At 42.0% G+C, this 19175-nt stretch overlaps 1 protein-coding gene and 1 pseudogene across 1 annotated transcript in view; both read left to right on the top strand.

Annotated features, from left to right (window-relative positions):
* Positions 1-19175, top strand: part of SQSTM1 (sequestosome 1) — a 72332-nt gene that overhangs the window by 397 nt on the left and 52760 nt on the right. The gene's annotated exons all lie outside the window — the stretch shown is intronic.
* Positions 77-18841, top strand: LOC132345665 (large ribosomal subunit protein eL31-like; annotated as a pseudogene).

The following is a 19175-nucleotide window of genomic DNA, read 5'->3' as shown; positions in this document are numbered from 1 at the left end:
GGGCGGGGCGGCCGGGACTTAAAGGGGCCGCATCACCCGCTGCCGACACCGGTACGCGAGGGGCGGGGTGGGGGACGAACGCCCGGGATCGCGCCGGTCCGCTTCGCGGCCGCGGCCCCGGCCCCGCGTGCGGGCTTAGACGTCCTGGACTTCGCGGGGTGCGGGTGGCGGGCCCTGGGCTCTGCGCTCAGGTAGGTCGAAGCAGGGACCTGCCAGCCTGTGCGGTCCGCTGTGGTGGCGGCGTGCGTCAGTCCCCAACCCCTTCTCAATAACGTTTTCCTTATGAACTTCTCCAACCCATATTTGGACCTCAGTCGGGTTAACTGACGACCCTCAGGCCCCTGTCCCAGGTCTGAGGGGTTTAGGCAGAAGTGAGACAGGCCGGGATCTGGAGCCCTTAGCTGCGGTGCTTGCACCTGCACAAAGGTCTTATCCAGCAACAGAATACAAAGACGCTGCTGCTGCTGCTAAGTAACTTCAGTCGTGTCCGACTCTGTGCGACCCCACAGACGGCAGCCCACTAGGCTCCTCTGTCCCTGGGAATCTCCAGGCAAGTTACTGGAGTGGGTTGCCATTTCCTTCTCCAATGCATAAAAGTGAAAAGTGAAAGTGAAGTCGCTCAGTCGTGCCCGACTCTTAGCGACCCCATGGACTGCAGCCTACCAGGCTCCTCCGTCCATGGGATTTTTCCAGACAAGAGTACTGGAGTGGGGTGCCATTGCCTTCTCTGACAAAGACGCTACAAGGGACTAAAAGTTACTGTGTGAGTGGGCAGTGGGGGCAAATTATGAACAAGATATAGAAAGACCCAAAACCACAACTGCCACTTCTGAAGAGCCACGAGCAGAAACAGAGTACTGTGCATGCCCCTTGCACTTGGCCTGAAGCATGGGCAAACGGTCTAAGCCACCCCTCCTGACTAACCCCTAGACACACCCCTACCTTCACCCCATGTAAGGAACCAGGTTGCCCGCCCCCGCCAACCCTCAGGAGCCAGCAAGGGACCCGGTTACTCTCCCTCACTGCTGCGGCAGCAAGGACCCCAATAAAGCCTTACCTGAATTTCTTGTCAATTTCTGTTGATTAAGGAAGGCCAAGAACCCAGATCAGTAGCAGATTTTTGGCACCCAACTTGGGACAGTTGTCCCCTTCCCAGGAGAAGATCTGGGCACCTGAGGGATCACCATTGGTGACAAGTGATCACCTGAACCTCACTTCGTCCCACCTGGGGGCCTCATTCAGGCAAAGCTTAACCCTTCCTCTTTGTCTCTTTCACCTTGTTATGTCTCTACTTCTTTCTCCTGTTCTACTCCTCTGTTGTATCCTCCTGGGAGAGTGGACCTCCTGCAGCTAACCACTGCTCTCAGCCTGTGGCTGGCAACAGCTCACCTTGACAGGTGACAAGCAGAGGTGGGAGAGGCTGGCCTAACACCGCGCAAACCTCGGTCCAGTGGGACTCTCCCTGACGGGAGATTTAGGATAGTGAGTGAGGTTTAAACGTATCATGTAGGGGCTGGAAGGCCTATCCTCCCAGTATTCTCACCTTTATTTTCCTGCTGTAATTTTTTCCCAGTCTTTCTGCTCTTTCACCCTGTACCTCTCCCTTGATCCTTATATCTGCGCTCGCATCCCTGTTATCCTGAAAACTTGTTTGTGTCAAGCTCTGTCACTGGTACATGTTAAATAAGGATCTTCATCTTATGCAGTTTTGCAAGTCTCTGCTAAAATTGTGGGCATGATGGAACACTAAGCCTTGAGATTCGAACACAGCCCACATTGCCTGAGACTCCAGCCTTGGGTTACTTAGACATTAAAGAGAAAAAAAGGGGGGAGATGAACTTGCATTTTCCCCTCGTCTGCCTCTGCCTCTGCAATGTAACTATTTTGCCTGGGCTCTCAGGAACTTTCTGATCCATCTGTAGTCCCCCAGACTGAGGAAAAGAAAAAGAGACATTTTATTTTGGGAGAATTACACCTCTTTTTTATTTAGGATGATGGTGAAGATGATCATGATGATGTAAGCTGCAAGTGTACAGCATTATAAAATCACATCTGTATATACTACAGAGTGAGCACCCCTGTAAGTTTAGTCAGCATCCATCACCATGTAGCTCCCCCCTCACCCAGTCCCTTGCCCTCTGGTAACCACTGATGAGTTCTCTGCTGAGTTAACAAACTGATTTGTCTCAACAAATCTGAGTTTGTTGCTATTATATTATTTGTTTGTTGTGTTTGTTTTTATTCCACATGATTGAAATCATAGAGTATGTGTCTTTCTCCTTACTTATTTCACTTAAGACCCTCAAGTTCCATCCATGTTGTTACAAATTGCAAGATTTCATTCTTTTTTATCTTCTGAGAAGAAGATGAACATCTCTTTATCCATTTATCCATGAATGCACACTTAGTTTACTTCCATATCTTGACTGTTGTAAATAATGCTGTAATGAACTTTGGGGTGCATTTATCTTTTTGAATAAGTATTTTTGTATTAAAAGAGACCTTTTAAAATTCAAGCAGGAAAACTAAAAGATCTCTGATTCTGTTGTCTGTCTTTATGTAAAAATTAACTTGTAAATGAACTGTATTTAATTGGCTTAAAGGAAACTGAGTCCTTATATACATACTCAGAAATATAAAACTCACCAGAATACATTCCAGATACATATGATCTGGGAGATAATATTAAATTAATATTTGGTATTAGAGCTTGGTTTTAAGCTTGTAGGCTTAATTAATATAGACCTATCTTTAGAATCATGAACATTAAATGTAATATTTTTTTTAAATGTAATACTTTTATTGTACTTAGGGTTCAGTTCAGTTCAGTCACTCAGTCATGTCCAACTCTTTGTGACCCCATGAATCGCAGCACGCCAGGCCTCCCTGTCCATCACCAACTCCCAGAGTTCACTCAAACTCACGTCCATCAAGTCAGTGATGCCATCCAGCCATCTCATCCTCTATCGTCCCCTTCTCCTGCGCCCAATCCCTCCCAGCATCAGAGTCTTTTCCAATGAGTCAACTCTTTGCATGAGGTGGCCTAAGTACTGGAGTTTCAGCTTTAGCATCATTCCTTCCAAAGAACACCCTACTGGAAGTTAATAAGTGCATATTATTGTTAATAAGTGCATATTGTTATAAAATCTGTCAACAGGGAAAATAACCTGATATGATGACATTTTTAAGTAAAGGTTACTGAGTTAAGAGCTTTTTGGTAAACTCTACAGGAATAATTCTTTACCAGCTGAGCTACATGTTTTGGAAATATCCATCTAAAATAGTCTCTCCACATTTTGATAACTTGAAACAAAATTAAGTTAATAGGAATTCATTGAGGATCCAGGCCATTTCAAATAAGATGAAATATTGGAACATTAATTGCTAAGCAGATCCAAATTGACTCCTTTGCTACTTTTGTCTTCTTATGAGGGGGAAACTAAAGATGTTTGAGTATATCAGACACATATCTTTTTTCTTTTTTTAAAAAATTAATTTATTTTAATTGGAGGCTCATTACTTCACAATATTGTAGTGGTTTTGCCATACACTGACATGAATCAGCCATTGGGTGTACATGTGTCCCCCATCCTGAATCCCCCTCCCACCTCCTTCCCTATCCCATCCCTCAGGGTCGTCCCAGTGCACAGCCCTGAGTGCCCTCAGACACATATCTTTTACCACAGACCACATTAAGGAAAGAAGTTCTTCTTTCGGAAGATGCATGTTTCTAGAGGTTATGGGATAGTCCAATCAGGGAATGCTAATGTAAAAGATAGGTCATGGTTGCTTAAGGAAAGTAGGATGTGTGCTTTCCGTAAAAGAAGGTATGTGGAATGGAAATATGTTTTGTCCTGCTGCTGCTGCTGCTAAGTCGCTTCAGTCGTGTCTGACTCTGTGCGACCCCATAGACGGCAGCCCACCAGGGCCCCCCATCCCTGGGATTCTCCAGGCAAGAACACTGGAGTGGGTTGCCATCTCCTTCTCCAATGCATGAAAGTGAAAAGTGAAAGTGAAGTCACTCAGTCGTGTCCGACTCTTAGCGACCCCATGGACTGCAGCCTACCAGGCTCCTCTGTCCATGGGATTTTCCAGGCAAGAGTACTGGAATGGGTTGACATTGCCTTCTCCAATATTTTGTCCTGGAGTTTGTTATTTCTTCTTTTTTAAATTAATTTTATTGGAATATAGTTGATGTACAATGTTGTGTTAGTTCCAGGTGTGCAGCAAAGTGAATCAGTTATACACATACACGTGTCCACTCTCAGATTTTTTTTCCCATAGAGGCCATTAGGGTATTTAGTTTAGAGTTCCTTGTGCTATACAGTAGGTCCTTATTGATTATCTATTTTATAAATAGTAATGCCTATTAAGTATTTTGATAGAGGCAAGCAGTCAGAGATTTCACAAAAACAGTACTCTATAGCAGGGAAACCCAACCTCCAGGATCTAATGCCTGATGATCTGAGGTGGTTGTTGTTTAGTCGCTAAGTTGTGTCCAACTCTTTGCGACCCCATGGACTGTAGCTCACAAGGTTCCTCTGTTCGTGGGCTTTTCCAAGCGAGAATACTGGAGTTGGTTGCCATTTCCTTCTCTAAGCTTGTTATTTCTGAATGGGGAAAGAATAAGGGACAAACCCCCTGATCCAAGCAGCTGCACTATTTTCGTGCTCGATCCCTTCTGAGGCAGAGCTGCTAGAGGCTACAGAAGGCCCTAAGTGCTTATATTTCCTGCTCCCCTGGCTGCCAGCTCTCCTGCGTCCCTGGCACTGCGGGGGTCCCTGCAATCCAAGCAGCTGTGCCATCTCTGTATCTGGTCCTCACTGGGACACACCCAAGTCCTCCAGGGAAGCCTCTGGAGCAAACTACTGTGGACAACCCACATGCAGAGGTGAAGGTAATATCACAATTGAACCCCAGGGGCAGTGTGACTAAGAAAGAGGATGAAAAATCTTCCTACCAGCTGTACAAGCTGCAGATTAAACCCACATGGTTAACGAGGCAGACTCTGTACCTATGGAATATATAAAAGGACAATGAGAGTTCCCATAAAAGTAAGTGCAGTAGCTCTGGCAACTGTGGACACTGGAGAAAAGAATACACAGGAGTAGCGCCAGATTAGAGTCTGAGCTGTCCCCACAGCAGGTCCGGAGACCAGCCCAGTGTTGGAGAGCATCCTAGGGAAGTGGAGGTGGACTGTGACTCACAAGGGAAAGGACGCTGACAGCTGAGATCTGAGAAAAACATTTATTATTACTCATGTTTTGATTGGTTCTGTGATTGGTTCTGGACTTTTTTTTGTCTTCCTTTTTTTTACCCCCTCTGTTACTGTGGTTGTTGATTTTATTATTACTATTAACTCTATTTAAGCTTTTGAGAATTTTTTTTTTTAAATCACACTTTTTATTTCCTTTATATACTTCTACCTCTACATTCGCCTTTTGCAGGTCTATGGGCTTTTTTGTTTTCTTTTTTCTTCTTTAAAAAATTTTTTTAATTAATATTTTATTTTGTATGTTTTTCTTATTGTTCTTATCCTGCTATAGTTATTCTTTAATATACATAAATCTTTTTTACATACTTCTATTTAACTTTGCTTTTCTATTTTTTTTCTTCTTTTTTTTCCTTTTTTTCATCAAGTTATTAGTTTTATTTATTTTATTTTTTTGCTTTATCCCCCAGTTGGCATTCTGCTTTGGTTTTGTTTCCTGGTTAGTTTTTTAAGTTAGTTTTGTTTTTATTTGGTAAATAACACTTTTGGTTTCCTTTACTTGCTGGGTCACTTTCTTGTATTTTCTTTTCTTTGGACTGTTTTGGTTTTGTTTGTGTGTGCGTGGTCCATTGTTTTTGTTATTATTTGTCTGACTTTGTTTGTACCATTTATATGGGATTTGTCTTTTGTTTCTTGTTTTGTTTTTAGTTTTCGTGTGTTTGTTTTAATTCCCTTTAATGCCATAACAGCGACTTGTGGAATCTCAGTTCCCTGACCGGTCTTGGGCCTGAGCCTTTGGAGTGGAAGTGCTGAATCCAGGACTGCCAGAGAACTCCTAACCCCAGGAAGTATTAATTAGTGAAAACTCAAACAAAGGTCTTCACCTGTACACAAGACCCAGCATCACCCAACTGCTGGCAGCACCCAGTGCAAGATGCAAACAACAAGCAAGACAAAAGCACAAATTCAATCATCAACAGACAGGATTCCCACAGACACCCCAAAACATATCACTTAGCACAACCCTGCCCAGCAGAGGGAAAAGAAACTCACCTCCTCCAACAAGAATGCAGACACAAGTCCCTCCCAACACAAAGTCTACACAAACCAGTGGACCAGGCTTACCCACTGAGGGCAGACACCAAAAGGAAGAAGGATACGACCCTAAAGCCTGGGCAAAGGAGACCTCAAGCACGGTAAATTAGGAAAAAAATGGAAAGACAGAAGTATTGCACAAATGAAGGAACAAGGTGGAAATTGACAAGACCAAATAAACAGAGAGGAAATAAGGCAAACTACTTGAAAAAGAATTCAGAGTAATAATAGTAAAAATGATCTAAAACCTTGAAAATAGAATAGAGAAAATGCAAGAGTCAATTAACACATTTAACAAGGACTTAGAAGAAATAAAGCCTTACAGAAATAAAATATAGCCTTACAAATAGCTGTGAAAAGAAGAGAAGTGAAAAGCAAAGGAGAAAAGGAAAGATATAAGCATCTAAATACAGAGTTCCAAAGAATAGATCGGTATGTATCTTGGCATGTTTCTCCTTCGGTTTATCCTGTTTGGGACTCCCTTCACTTCTTAGACTTAATTGACTATTTCCTTTCCCACATAAGTGAAGTTTTTGACTATACTCTCTTCAAAAATTTTCTCAGACACTTTCTTTTTCTCTTCTTCTTCTGGGACCCCTTTAAGTCAAATGTTGGTGTGTTTAATATTGTCCCAGAGGTCTCTAAGACTATCCTGAATTCTTTTCATTATTTTTTATTTATTCTGCTCTTCAGCAGTTATTTCCACAATTCTATCTTCCAACTCACTTATCCATTCTTCTGCCTCAGTTATTCCACTATAGATTCCTTTTATAGTATTTATTTCAGTGATTGTGTTCATCTGTTTGTTTATTCTTTATTTGTTCTAGTCAGTTCAGTTCAGTCACTCAGTCACATCAGACTCTTTGCGACCCCATGAATTGCAGCACGCCAGGCCTCCCTGTCCATCACCGACTCCCAGAATTCACTAAACTCATGTCCATCGAGTTGGTAATGCCATCCAGCCATCTTATCCTCTGCCGTCTCCTTCTCCTCCTGCCCTCAATCCCTCCCAGCATCAGAGTCTTTTCCAATGGGTCAACTCTTCTCATGAGGTGGTCAAAGTACTGGAGATTCAGCTTCAGCATCAGTCCTTCCAATGAACACTAAGGACTGATCTCCTTTAGAATGGACTCGTTGGATCCCCTTGCAGTCCAAGGGACTCTCAGGAGTCTTCTCCAACACCACAGTTCAAAAGCATCAGTTCTTTGGCACTCAGCTTTCTTCACAGTCCAACTCTCACATCCATACATGACCACTGGAAAAACCATAGCCTTAACTAGATGGACCTTTGTTGTCAAAGTAATGTCTCTACTTTTGAATATGCTCTCTGGGTTGGTCATAACTTTCCTTCCAAGGAGTAAGCGTCTTTTAATTTCATGGCTGCAGTCACCATCTGCAGTGATTTTTGGAGCCCCCCAAAATTAAGTCTGACACTGCTTCCACTGTTTCCCCATCTATTTCCCATGAAGTGATGGGACCAGATGCCATGATCTTCGTTTTCTGAATGTTGAGTTTTAAGACAACTTTTTCACTCTCCTCTTTGACTTACATCAAGAGGCTTTTTAGTTCCTCTTCACTTTCTGCCATAAGGGTGGTGTCATCTGCATATCTGAGGTTATTGATATTTCTCCCGGCAATCTTGATTCCAGCTTGTGCTTCCTCCAGCCCAGTGTTTCTCATGATGTACTCTGCATATGAGTTAAATAAGCAGGGTGACAATATACAGCCTTGACATCCTCCTTTTCCTATTTGGAACCAGTCTGTTGTTCCATGTCCAGTTCTAACTGTTGCTTCTGACCTGCATATAGGTTTCTCAAGAGGCAGGTCAGGTGGTCTGGTATTCCCATCTCTTTCAGAATTTTCCACAGTTTATTGTGATCCACACAGTCAAAGGCTTTGGCATAGTCAATAAAGCAGAAATAGATGTTTTTCTGGGACTCTCTTGCTTTTTCCATGATCCAGCGGATGTTGGCAATTTGATCTCTGGTTCCTCTGCCTTTTCTAAAACTAGCTTGAACATCTGGAAATTCACGGTTCACATATTGCTGAAGCCTGGCTTGGAGAATTTTGAGCATTACTTTACTAGCGTGTGAGATGAGTGCAATTGTGTGGAGTTTGAGCATTCTTTGGCATTGCCTTTCTTTGGGATTGGAATGAAAACGGACCTTTTCCAGTCCTGTGGCCACTGCTGAGTTTTACAAATTTGCTGGCATATTGAGTGCAGCACTTTCACAGCATCATCTTTCAGGATTTGAAATAGCTCCACTGGAATTCCATTACTTCCACTAGTTTTGTTCATACTGATGCTTTCTAAGCATTGACTTCACATTCCAGGATGTCTGGCTCTAGGTGACTTCACATTCCAGGATATCTGGCTCTAGGTGAGTGATCATAACATCATGATTATTTTGGTCATGAAAATCTTTTTTGTACAGTTCTTCTGTGTATTCTTGCCACCTCTTCTTAATATCTTCTGCTTCTGTTAGGTCCATACCATTTCTGTCCTTTATTGAGCCCATTTTTGCATGAAATGTTCCCTTGGTATCTTTAATTTTCTTGAAGAGATCTCTAGTCTTTCCCATTCTGTTGTTTTCCTCTATTTCTTTGCATTGCTGAGGAAGGCTGTCTTATCTCTCCTTGCTATTCTTTGGAACTCTGCATTCAGATGCTTATATCTTTCCTTTTCTCCTTTGCTTTTGCATCTCTTCTTTTCACAGCTATTTGTAAGGCCTCCTCAGATAGCCGTTTTACTTTTTTGCATTTCTTTTCCATGGGGATGGTCTTGATTCCTGTCTCCTGTACAATGTCATGAACCTCCGTCCATAGTTCATCAGGCACTCTATCTATCAGATCTAGTCCCTTAAATCTATTTCTCACTTCCACTGTATAATCATAAGGGATTTGATTTAGGTCATACCTGAATGGTCTAGTGGTTTTCCCTACTTTCTTCAATTTAAGTCTGAATTTGGCAATAAGGAGTTCATGATCTGAGCCACAGTCAGCTCCCAGTCTTGTTTTTGCTGACTATATAGAGCTTCTCCATCTTTGGCTGCAAAGAATATAATCAGTCTGATTTCAGTGTTGACCATCTGGTGATGTCCATGTATAGAGTCTTCTCTTGTGTTGTTGGAAGAGGGTGTTTGTTATGACTAGTGCATTTTCTTGGCAAAACTCTATTAGTCTTTGCCCTGCTTCATTCCATACTCCAAGGCCAAATTTGCCTGTTACTCCAGGTGTTTCTTGACTTCCTACTTTTGCATTCCAGTCCCCTATAATGAAAAGGACCTCTTTTTTGGGTGTTAGTTCTAAAAGGTCTTGTAAGTCTTCATAGAACCGTTCAACTTCAGCTTCTTCAGTGTTACTGGTTGGGGCATAGGCTTGGATTACTGTGATATTGAATGGTTTGCCTTGGAAACGAACAGTACCAGTATCATACTGTCTGTCGTTTTTGAGATTGCATCCAAGTACTGCATTTCGGACTCTTTTGTTGACCATTATGGCTACTCCTTTTCTTCTAAGGGATTCCTGCCCACAGTAATAGATATAATGGTCATCTGAGTTAAATTCACCCATTCCAGTCCATTTTAGTTCTCTGATTCCTAGAATGTCGATGTTCACTCTTGCCATCTCCTGTTTGACCACTTCCAATTTGCCTTGATTCATGGACCTAACATTCCAGATTTCTATGCAATATTGTTCTTTATAATATTAGACCTTGCTTCTATCACCAGTCACATCCACAACTGGGTATTGTTTTTGCTTTGGCTCCATCCCTTCGTCCTTTCTGGAGTTATTTCTCCACTGATCTCCAGTAGCATATTGGCACCTACCGACCTGGGGAGTTCCTCTTTCAGTATCCTATCATTTTGCCTTTTCATACTGTTCATGGGTTTCTCAAGGCAAGAATACTGAAGTGGTTTGCCATTCCCTTCTCCAGTGGACCACATTCTTTCAGACCTCTCCACCATGACCCGTCTGTCTTGGGTGGCCCCACAGGGCATGGCTTAGTTTCACTGAGTTAGACAAGGCTGTGGTCCGTGTGATCAGATTGACTAGTTTTCTGTGATTATGGTTTCGGTGTGTCTGCCCTCTGATACCCTCTCGCAACACCTACCATCTTACTTGGGTTTCTCTTACCTTGGACGAGGGGTATCTCCTCACTGCCACCCCTCCTGACCTTGAACGTGGAGTAGCTCCTGTCGTCCCTCCTAGGAATGTAAGTGAAAAGTGAAAGTGTTAGCCACTCAGTCGTGTCTGATTCTTTGCAACCCCATGGACTGTAGTCCACCAGGCTCCTCTGTCCATGGAATTTTCCAGGCAAGAATACTGGAATGGATTGGCATTCTTTTCTCCTGGGGATCTTCCCAACCTAGGGATTAAATCCTGGTCTCCTGCATTCTTGTCAGATATATATCAATGATTACTTTAAATGTAAGTGGATTAAATGCACTAGCCAAAAAATGCAGACTGGCTGAATGGACACAAAAACAAGACCCACATACATTGCTGTCTACAAGAAACCCACTTTAGACCTAGAGACACATACAGACTGAAAGTGAGAGGATGAAAAAAGATATTCCATGCAAATAGAAATCAAAAGAAAGCGGGAGTAGCAATAATTATATCAGATAAAATAGACTTTAAAATAAAGACCATTACAAGAGATGGAAGGACACTACATAACGATCAAGGGGTCAATCCATGAAGAAGACATAACAATTGTAAATATTTATGCACCCAACATAGGAGCATCTCAATACATAAGACAAACACTAACAGACATAAAAGGAAAAACTGACAGTAACACAATAATAGTAGGAGACTTTAACATCCCACTCACACCAATGGACAGACCATCAAAACAGAGAATTAACAAAGAAACAGAAGCCTTAAATGACACATTAGACCAGATGGATATAGTTGATATCTTCAGGACATTCCATCCAAATGCTGAAGAATACACCTTCTTTTCAAATGCACATGGAACATTCTCCAGGATAGACCACATCTTGGGTCACAAGTCAAGCCTCAGAAAATTTAAGAAAATTGAAATTGTATCGAACATCTTTTCTGACCACAATGCTATGAGACTAATATCAATTACAGGGGGAAAAAATGTAAAAAAACCAAACACATGGAGGCTAAATAATACGTTTCTAAATAATGAACAAGTTACTAAAGAAATAAAAGGGAAATAAAAAAATTCTTAGAAACAAATGATGAAACATGATGACCCAAAACCTATGGGATGCAGCAAGAGCAGTTCTAAGAGGGAAGTTCATAGCAATATAATCTTATCTCAAGAAAAACATTAAATAGACTTGCCTAACTTTACATCTAAAACAACTGGAAAAAGAAGAACAAAACCTCCCCAAAGTTAGTAGAAGGAAAGAAATCATAAAGATCAGAGCAGAGATAAGTGAAAAAGAAATGAATGAAACAGTAGTAAGGATTAATAAAACGAAAAGCTGGTTCTTCAAGAAGATGAACAAAATTGACAAGCCATTAGCCAGACTCATCAAGAAAAAAAGAGAAGAATCAAATCAATAAAATCAGGAGTGAAAAAGGAGAGGTTATGACAGACATAAGGGACTATTACAAGCAACTGTATGCCAACAAAATGGGCAACTTGGAAGAAATGGACAGATTTTTAGAAAAGTTCGAGCTTCAAAGACTGAATCAGGAAGAAATAGAAATTATGAACAAGTCAGTTAGAAGCACAAAAATCAAAACTGTGATAAAAAATCTCCCCCCAAACAGAAGCACAGGGCCGGATCACTTCCCAGGTGAATTCTATCAAATATTTAGAGAAGAGGTAAGGCCTATCCTTCTTAAACTCTTTCAAAACATTAGAGAGGAAGGAACACTTCCAAACTCACATTCTATGAGGCCACCATCACCCTGATCCTAAAACCAGATTAAAGACAGCACAAAAAAAGAAAATACAGGCCAGTATCACTGATGAACATAGATGCAAAAATCCGTAACAGAATTCTAGCAAACAGAATTCAACAGCACATTAAAAAGATCATACACCATGGTCAAGTCCGGTTTATCTCAGGGATGCAAGGATTCCTCTGTATACACAAATTAATCAATGTGATATACACCATATTACAAATTGAAAGATAAAAATCATATGATAATCTCAATAGGTGCAGAAAAAGATTTTGACAAAATTCAGTACCCATTTATGATAAAAACTTCAAAAACGGGCAAAAAGGAACCAACCTCAACATAATAAAACCCATATATGATAAACCTACAGCAAACATTATTCTCAATGGTGTAAAACTGAAAGCATTCTGTCTAAGATCAGGAACAAGACAAGGGTGCCCACTCTTGCCACTGTTACTCAGCAGAGTTCTGCAAGTCCTAACTGTGGCAATCAGAGAAGAAAAAGAAGTAAAAGGAATCCAGAACAGGATTAAAGAAAAGAGAACAAGTAAAACTTAACAGAAAAGAAGTAAAACTCTCACTGTTTGTTGATAAGATACTATACATAGAAAACCCTAAAGATATTATCAGAAAATTACTAGAGCTAATCAGTGAGTTTAGTAAAGTCACAGGATACAAAATCAATACATAGATCACTTGTGTTCCTATACACTAAAAATGAAAAATCAGAAAAAGAAATAAAGGAACCCATTTACCATTTACCATTTACCATTGCAACAAAAAGAATAAAATATCTAGAAATAAACCTACCTAAGACATCTGGTCCCATCACTTCATGGGAAATAGTTGGGGAAACAGTGGAAACAGGGTCAGACTTTATTTTCTTGGGCTCCAAAATCACTGCAGATAGTGACTGCAGCCATGAAATTAAAAGATGCTTACTCCTTGGAAGGAAAGTTATGACCAACCTAGATAGCATATTGAAAAGCAGAGACATTACTTTGCAACAAAGGTCCGTCTAGTCAAGGCTATGGTTTTTCCAGTAGTCATGTATGGATGTGAGAGTTGGACTGTGAGGAAAGCTGAGTGTCGAAGAATTGATGCTTTTGAACTGTGGTGTTGGAGAAGACTCTTGAGAGTCCCTTGGACTGCAAGGAGATCCAACCAGTGCGTTCTGAAGGAGATCAGCCCTGGGATTTCTTTGGAAGGAATGATGCTAAAGCTGAAACTCCAGTACTTTGGTCACCTCATGTGAAGAGTTGACTCATTGGAAAAGACTCTGATGCTGGGAGGGATTAGGGGCAGGAGGAGAAGGGGACGACAGAGGATGAGATGGCTGGATGGCATCACTGACGCGATGGACTGAGTGAACTCCGGGTGTTGGTGATGGACAGGGAGGCCTGGCGTGCTGAGATTCATGGGGTCGCAAAGAGTCGGACACGACTGACCGACTGAACTGAACTGAACTGACTGAAGGAACAAAAGAGCTATATGCAGAAAACTATAAAACACTGATAAAGAAATCAAGAAGACATAAACAGATGGAGAGATATTCCATGTTCCTGAGTTGGAAGAATCAGTATTGTGATTATACTATCAAATGCAATCTACAGATTCACTGCAATCCCTATCAAATTACCAGTGGCATTTTTCAAAGAACCAGAAAGAAAAATTTCACAATTTATATGGAAACACAAGAGACCCTGAATAGCCAAAGTAATCTTGAGAAAGAAGAATGGAGCTGGAGAAAAGAGACACAGATGTAAAGAACAGACTTTTGGATGCTGTGGGAGAAGGCAAGGGTGGGGTGATTTGAGAGAATAGCATTGAAACATGTATATTATCATATGTAAAATAGATGACCAGTGCAAGCTTGATGCATGAAGCAGGGCACTCAAAGCCGGTGCTGAGGGACAACCCAAGGGATTGGGTGGGGAGGGAGGTTGGAGGGGGTTCAGGATGGGGGGACACATGTGCACCCATGGCTGATTCATGTCAATGTATGGCCCAAATCACCACAATACTGTAAATTAATTCGCCTCCAATTAAAAAAAAAAAAAAAGAACAGAGCTGAAGAATCAACCTTCCTGACTTCAGACTATACTACAGAGCTATAGTCATCATGACAATATGGTATTTGTACAAAAACAGAAATATAGCCCAATGGAACAAGATAGGGAGCCCAGAGATAAACCCACACACCTATGGGTACTTTGTTTTTTACAAAGGAGGCAGGAATATACAATGAGGCAAAGATAGCCTCTTCAATAAGTGGTGCAGGGAGAACTGGACAGCTACGTGTAAAATAATGAAATTGGAACACTTCCTAACACCATAAACAGAAATAAACTAAAAATGGATTAAAGACCTAAATGTAAGGCCAAAGACTATAAAACTCTTGGAGGAAAACATAGGCAGAACACTATGACATACCTCATAGCAAGCTTCTCTATGACCCACCTCCTAGAGTGATGGAAATAAACAAGTGAGACCTAATTAAAGTCAGAGGCTTTGCAGAGCAAAAGAAACTATAAGTAAGGTGAAAAGACGACCCTCAGAATAGTAGAAAATAATAGAAAATGAAACAACTGACAGGATTGATTTCTAAAATGTACAAGCAGCTCATGCAACTCAATACCAGAAATCAAACAACCCAATCAGAAAGTGGGCAAAAATCTAAACAGACATTTCTCCAAAGAAGACATACAGATGGCTAATAAACACATGAAAATATGCTCAGCATCAGTCATTATTAGAAAAATGCAAATCAAAACTACAATGAAATACCTCTCACACTGATCAGAATGTCCATCATCAAAAAGTCTACAAACAATAAATGCTGGAGAGGGTGTGGAGAAAAGGGAGCCCTCTTGCACGGTTGGTGGGAATGTATATTGATACAGCCACTATGGAAGACACTGTGGAGATTCCTTAAAAAACGGAATAACCCTGCCATTTGGTCCAACAGTCCTATTACTGGACATACACCCTAAGAAAACCATAACTGAATAAAACATGGATGCCAATGTTCATTACAGCACTGTTTACCATAGCTAGTGCATGGAAGCACCCTAGATGTCCACTGACAGATGAATGAATAGAGAAGCTGTGGTGTATGTATATACAATATTATATGTACCAGCCATATTACCCAGCCATAAAAAAGAACACATTTGAGTCAGTGAAAATATGGTGGATGAACCTAGAGCCTATTATACAGAGTGAAGTAAATCAGAAAGAGAAAAAGATAATATTTTAATGCATATATATGCAATCTAGAAATATGGTACTGATGAACCTCCTTACAGGTCAGCAGTGGAGATGCGGACATAGAGAACAGACTTATGGACATGGGAAGAGGGGACGGAGAGGGTGGGACAAATGTACACAGTAGCACGGAAATGTATCACACTACCGTATGTAAAGTGGATCCATTCAGTTCAGTCGCTCAGTCATGTCCGACTCTTTCCAACACCATGGACTGCAGCACGCCAGGCTTCCCTGTCCATCACCAACTCCCAGAGCTTGCTCAAACTCATGTCCATCGAGTCAGTGATGCCAAGCAACCATCTCATCCTCAGTTGTCCCCTTCTCCTGCCTTCAGTCTTACCCGGCATCAGGGTCTTTTCCAATGAGTCAGTTCTTCGCATCAGGTGGCCAGAGTTTTGGAGTTTCAGCTTCAGCATCAGTCCTTCCAATGAATATTCAGGACTGATTTCCTTTAGGATTGACTGGCTGGATCTCCTTGCAGTGGATAGCCAATGGGAATTTGTTCTATGATTCAGGGAACTCAAACTGGGGATCTGTGACAACCTAGAGGGTGTGGGAGGTGGGAGGGAGATTCAGGAGTGAGGAAACATACATATACCTATGGCTGATTCATGTTGATGTATGGCAGAAACCAACACAATATTGTAAAGCAATTATCTTTCAACTAAAATAAATAAATTTAAAAAAAGAATGTGACAAAATAACATGGCTACACAAAGTTGCAAAAAGTTTGCAGAAAAAGGAACATTCTGAAAAGTCTTGGATTTGGTCAGGATTTTCTAAGGTTGGATTAAATTTGATCAGGGAAATGGATTTTATTAATAGTAGGCTGATGCAGAACTGGATTTGCTTCTCTGTCTCACAAGAGAACAGTTTTCCTGGAATGCTGCTTTTGATAAAACGTGTGAGTTTCTGTGCCTTTAAAGTGAAGTGAAAGTCGCTCAGTCGTGTCCAACCCTTTGTGACCCCATGGACTGAGTCCTTTGAATTCTCCAGGCCAGAATACTGGAATGGGTGGCCTTTCCCTTCTCCAGGGAATCTTCCCAACCTGGGGATTGAATCCAGGTCTCCTGCATTACAGGCGGATTCTTTACCAGCTGAGCCATCAGGAAAGCCCAAGAATACTGGAGTGGGTGCCTTTACATGATCTCTATTTTATTCTTGAAATATTTTTTTCACCTTACCTCATTGTTTCACAACTTTTAATCCTATATAACCAAGTGTTTTAAAACTTTTTGAAGGAAGTTCCTCACAGTCCCATGGTGAGGGCTCTGTGCTTGTGCTGCAGGGGACATGGATTTGATCCCTGATCAGAGAAGTAAGATCTCACAAACTGCACAGCACAGCCATAAAAACTTTTTGAAGTTTTTGACAGACTTCCCAAATGTGAAATTCCAATTAAAGTTCTTTTGATCTTCAGCTGACTTTGGGGTGCTTCAAAGGGACCCAAGAGCATCCCAAAGAGAGATCCTAAACTAATTGGGTTCATTTAGTATGTTAAATTACATGGGAAACACTGTCCAGACTCATTGTTGCCTATGTTAGACGGAATCATCAGACTCTTCTCAATTTTATGATAGCCACCAAAGAAATAGGGGAGAGGGTTTGGGGTTCTTCTGCTGTCTAATGTCTTACCTTACTCTTTGTCCAAAAATCCCCTGTAGGGATACTCCCACCTCTAGGAATTCAGTTCTTGACCCCCATGGCATTTTCCTTTGCTCCTTTTTGCTAGGACCCCGTTCACTTCAAGTCACTCCTGGTGGCTCAGAGGTTTAAAGTGTCTGCCTGCAATGCGGGAGACCTGGGTTCGATCCCTGGGTCGGGAAGATCCCCTGGAGAAGGAAATGGCAACCCACTCCAGTATTCTTGCCTGGAGAATCCCATGGATGGAGGAGCCTGGTGGGCTACAGTCTACGGGGTTGCAAAGAGTCAGACACGACTGAGCGACTTCACTTCACTTCCTTCACTTCAGGCCTTGGCAGCCCACACACTGCTCTGGACAGCCTTTTAGGTGGATGCTGCCCAGAAGCCCACATTATAAACGTTATAGATGCTCAGTCTCGAGGAATACACCCCAGCATAAGGAAACTTACTATAGGACATAAGCTCTAAATACACAGAGCCCCTCAGGGAGGTGGCAGTGCCCCAGTACAAACCTCCCCCTGCCCATGACCCTTGTGAAAGAGGCCAAGTCAACCAGTGGTGTCTAGTTAGATGTCCAGTTAATCAGAGACTCTCCAGTTGGGAAAGTAGAGGATGCTCAAAGTCCCATTGGGTAAGAAGGGAATTTGGAGGACACTCCAACACACTTCTGGCAAAAGCCTCGCCGTGAATGTCTCAGGGATGCTCGAATTCATTTCTAGGAATGCTCTTTACCAGTTGCAGTCTACTCAACATGGGAGGATCCTCTTCTAAGCTAGGAGCCCATTTGAGAATATAATTCCTTGGAGGGAGCAAAAGCCAAGGAACCACATGACCCAATGTGTATTAGAACAGATGAGAAAGTATATAAAAAAGGCCAGTTAATTATAAAAAGTTTAAAGAAGTGAACCAAGAAGAAAAAGAAAATTCAGCTTTTTTTCAGGGACAGCTTATGAACCTTTTAGAAAATTTAGTAATATTGATTCTCCTACTCCTGAGTGTCAACCCCCTGCTTCTACAACATTTTATCAGCCAGTCCAACCCTGGTATTATGCCCACAAAACCCCTAGAGGTAGGTAGCCTTTGTGGTATTTAATAATCAAGATCAAGTTGAGGAGGAAGAAAGAACCAATGTGAAAATAGGCAGACCAGGGTTCATGCTTAACTGATGGCCGTTGCTGTCAGTCATACCTTGCAACCTCAGGGCTACCCAAGGGAGCGAAGGAAGTTTAAACATTCATTTGGAGATAAACCAGCAAGGGGTTTCCTTTCCAACCCTGGCTTGGCAGGATGGCACCAGCAAAGAAGGACAGCAAGAAGGGCTGGTCTGCCATCAATAAGGTAGTGACCAGAGAATACACTTGACATTCACAAGCATATCCATGGAGTGGGTTTCTGAAAGCGTGCCCCATAGGCACTCAAAGAAATCCAGAAAGTTGCCATGAAGGAGATGGGAACCCCAGATGTATGCATTGACACCAAGTTCAACAAAGTTGCCTGGGCCAAAGGAATAAGAAATGTCCCATATCGTATCTGTGTGTGGTTGTCCTGAAAATATAATGAAGATTCACCAGAGAAGCTCTATATGTTTGTTACCCATGTGCCTGTCACCACTTTAAAAATCTACAGTTAATGTGGATGAGAACTAACTGCTCATTGTCTGCTGCTGCTGCGTCACTTCAGTCGTGTCCAACTCTGTGTGACCCCAGAGACGGCAGCCTACCAGGCTCCCCCGTCCCTGGGATTCTCCAGGCAAGAACGCTGGAGTGGGTTGCCATTTCCTTCTCCAATGCATGAAAGTGAAAAGTGAAAGTGAAGTCGCTCAGTCGTGTCTGACTCTTAGTGACCCCATGGACTGCAGCCTACTAGGCTCCTCTGTCCACGGGATTTTCCAGGCAAGAGTACTGGAGTGGGGTGCCACTGCCTTCTCTGGCTTATTGTCTAGTAAAGTTATTAAACTGTAAAACAAAAACAAAACCCAGCAAGGGCTTCAAATGCAAGTCAGCTGGCCACTGGGCCTGTACATACTGGAAAGGAGTCCCCTGGTCCATGCTCAGAC

The sequence above is a fragment of the Bos taurus genome, chromosome 7, assembly GCF_002263795.3.
Source record: "Bos taurus isolate L1 Dominette 01449 registration number 42190680 breed Hereford chromosome 7, ARS-UCD2.0, whole genome shotgun sequence".
In the NCBI taxonomy this organism is placed as follows: domain Eukaryota; kingdom Metazoa; phylum Chordata; class Mammalia; order Artiodactyla; family Bovidae; genus Bos; species Bos taurus.
This window is presented reverse-complemented; position numbering and strand designations above follow the sequence as displayed.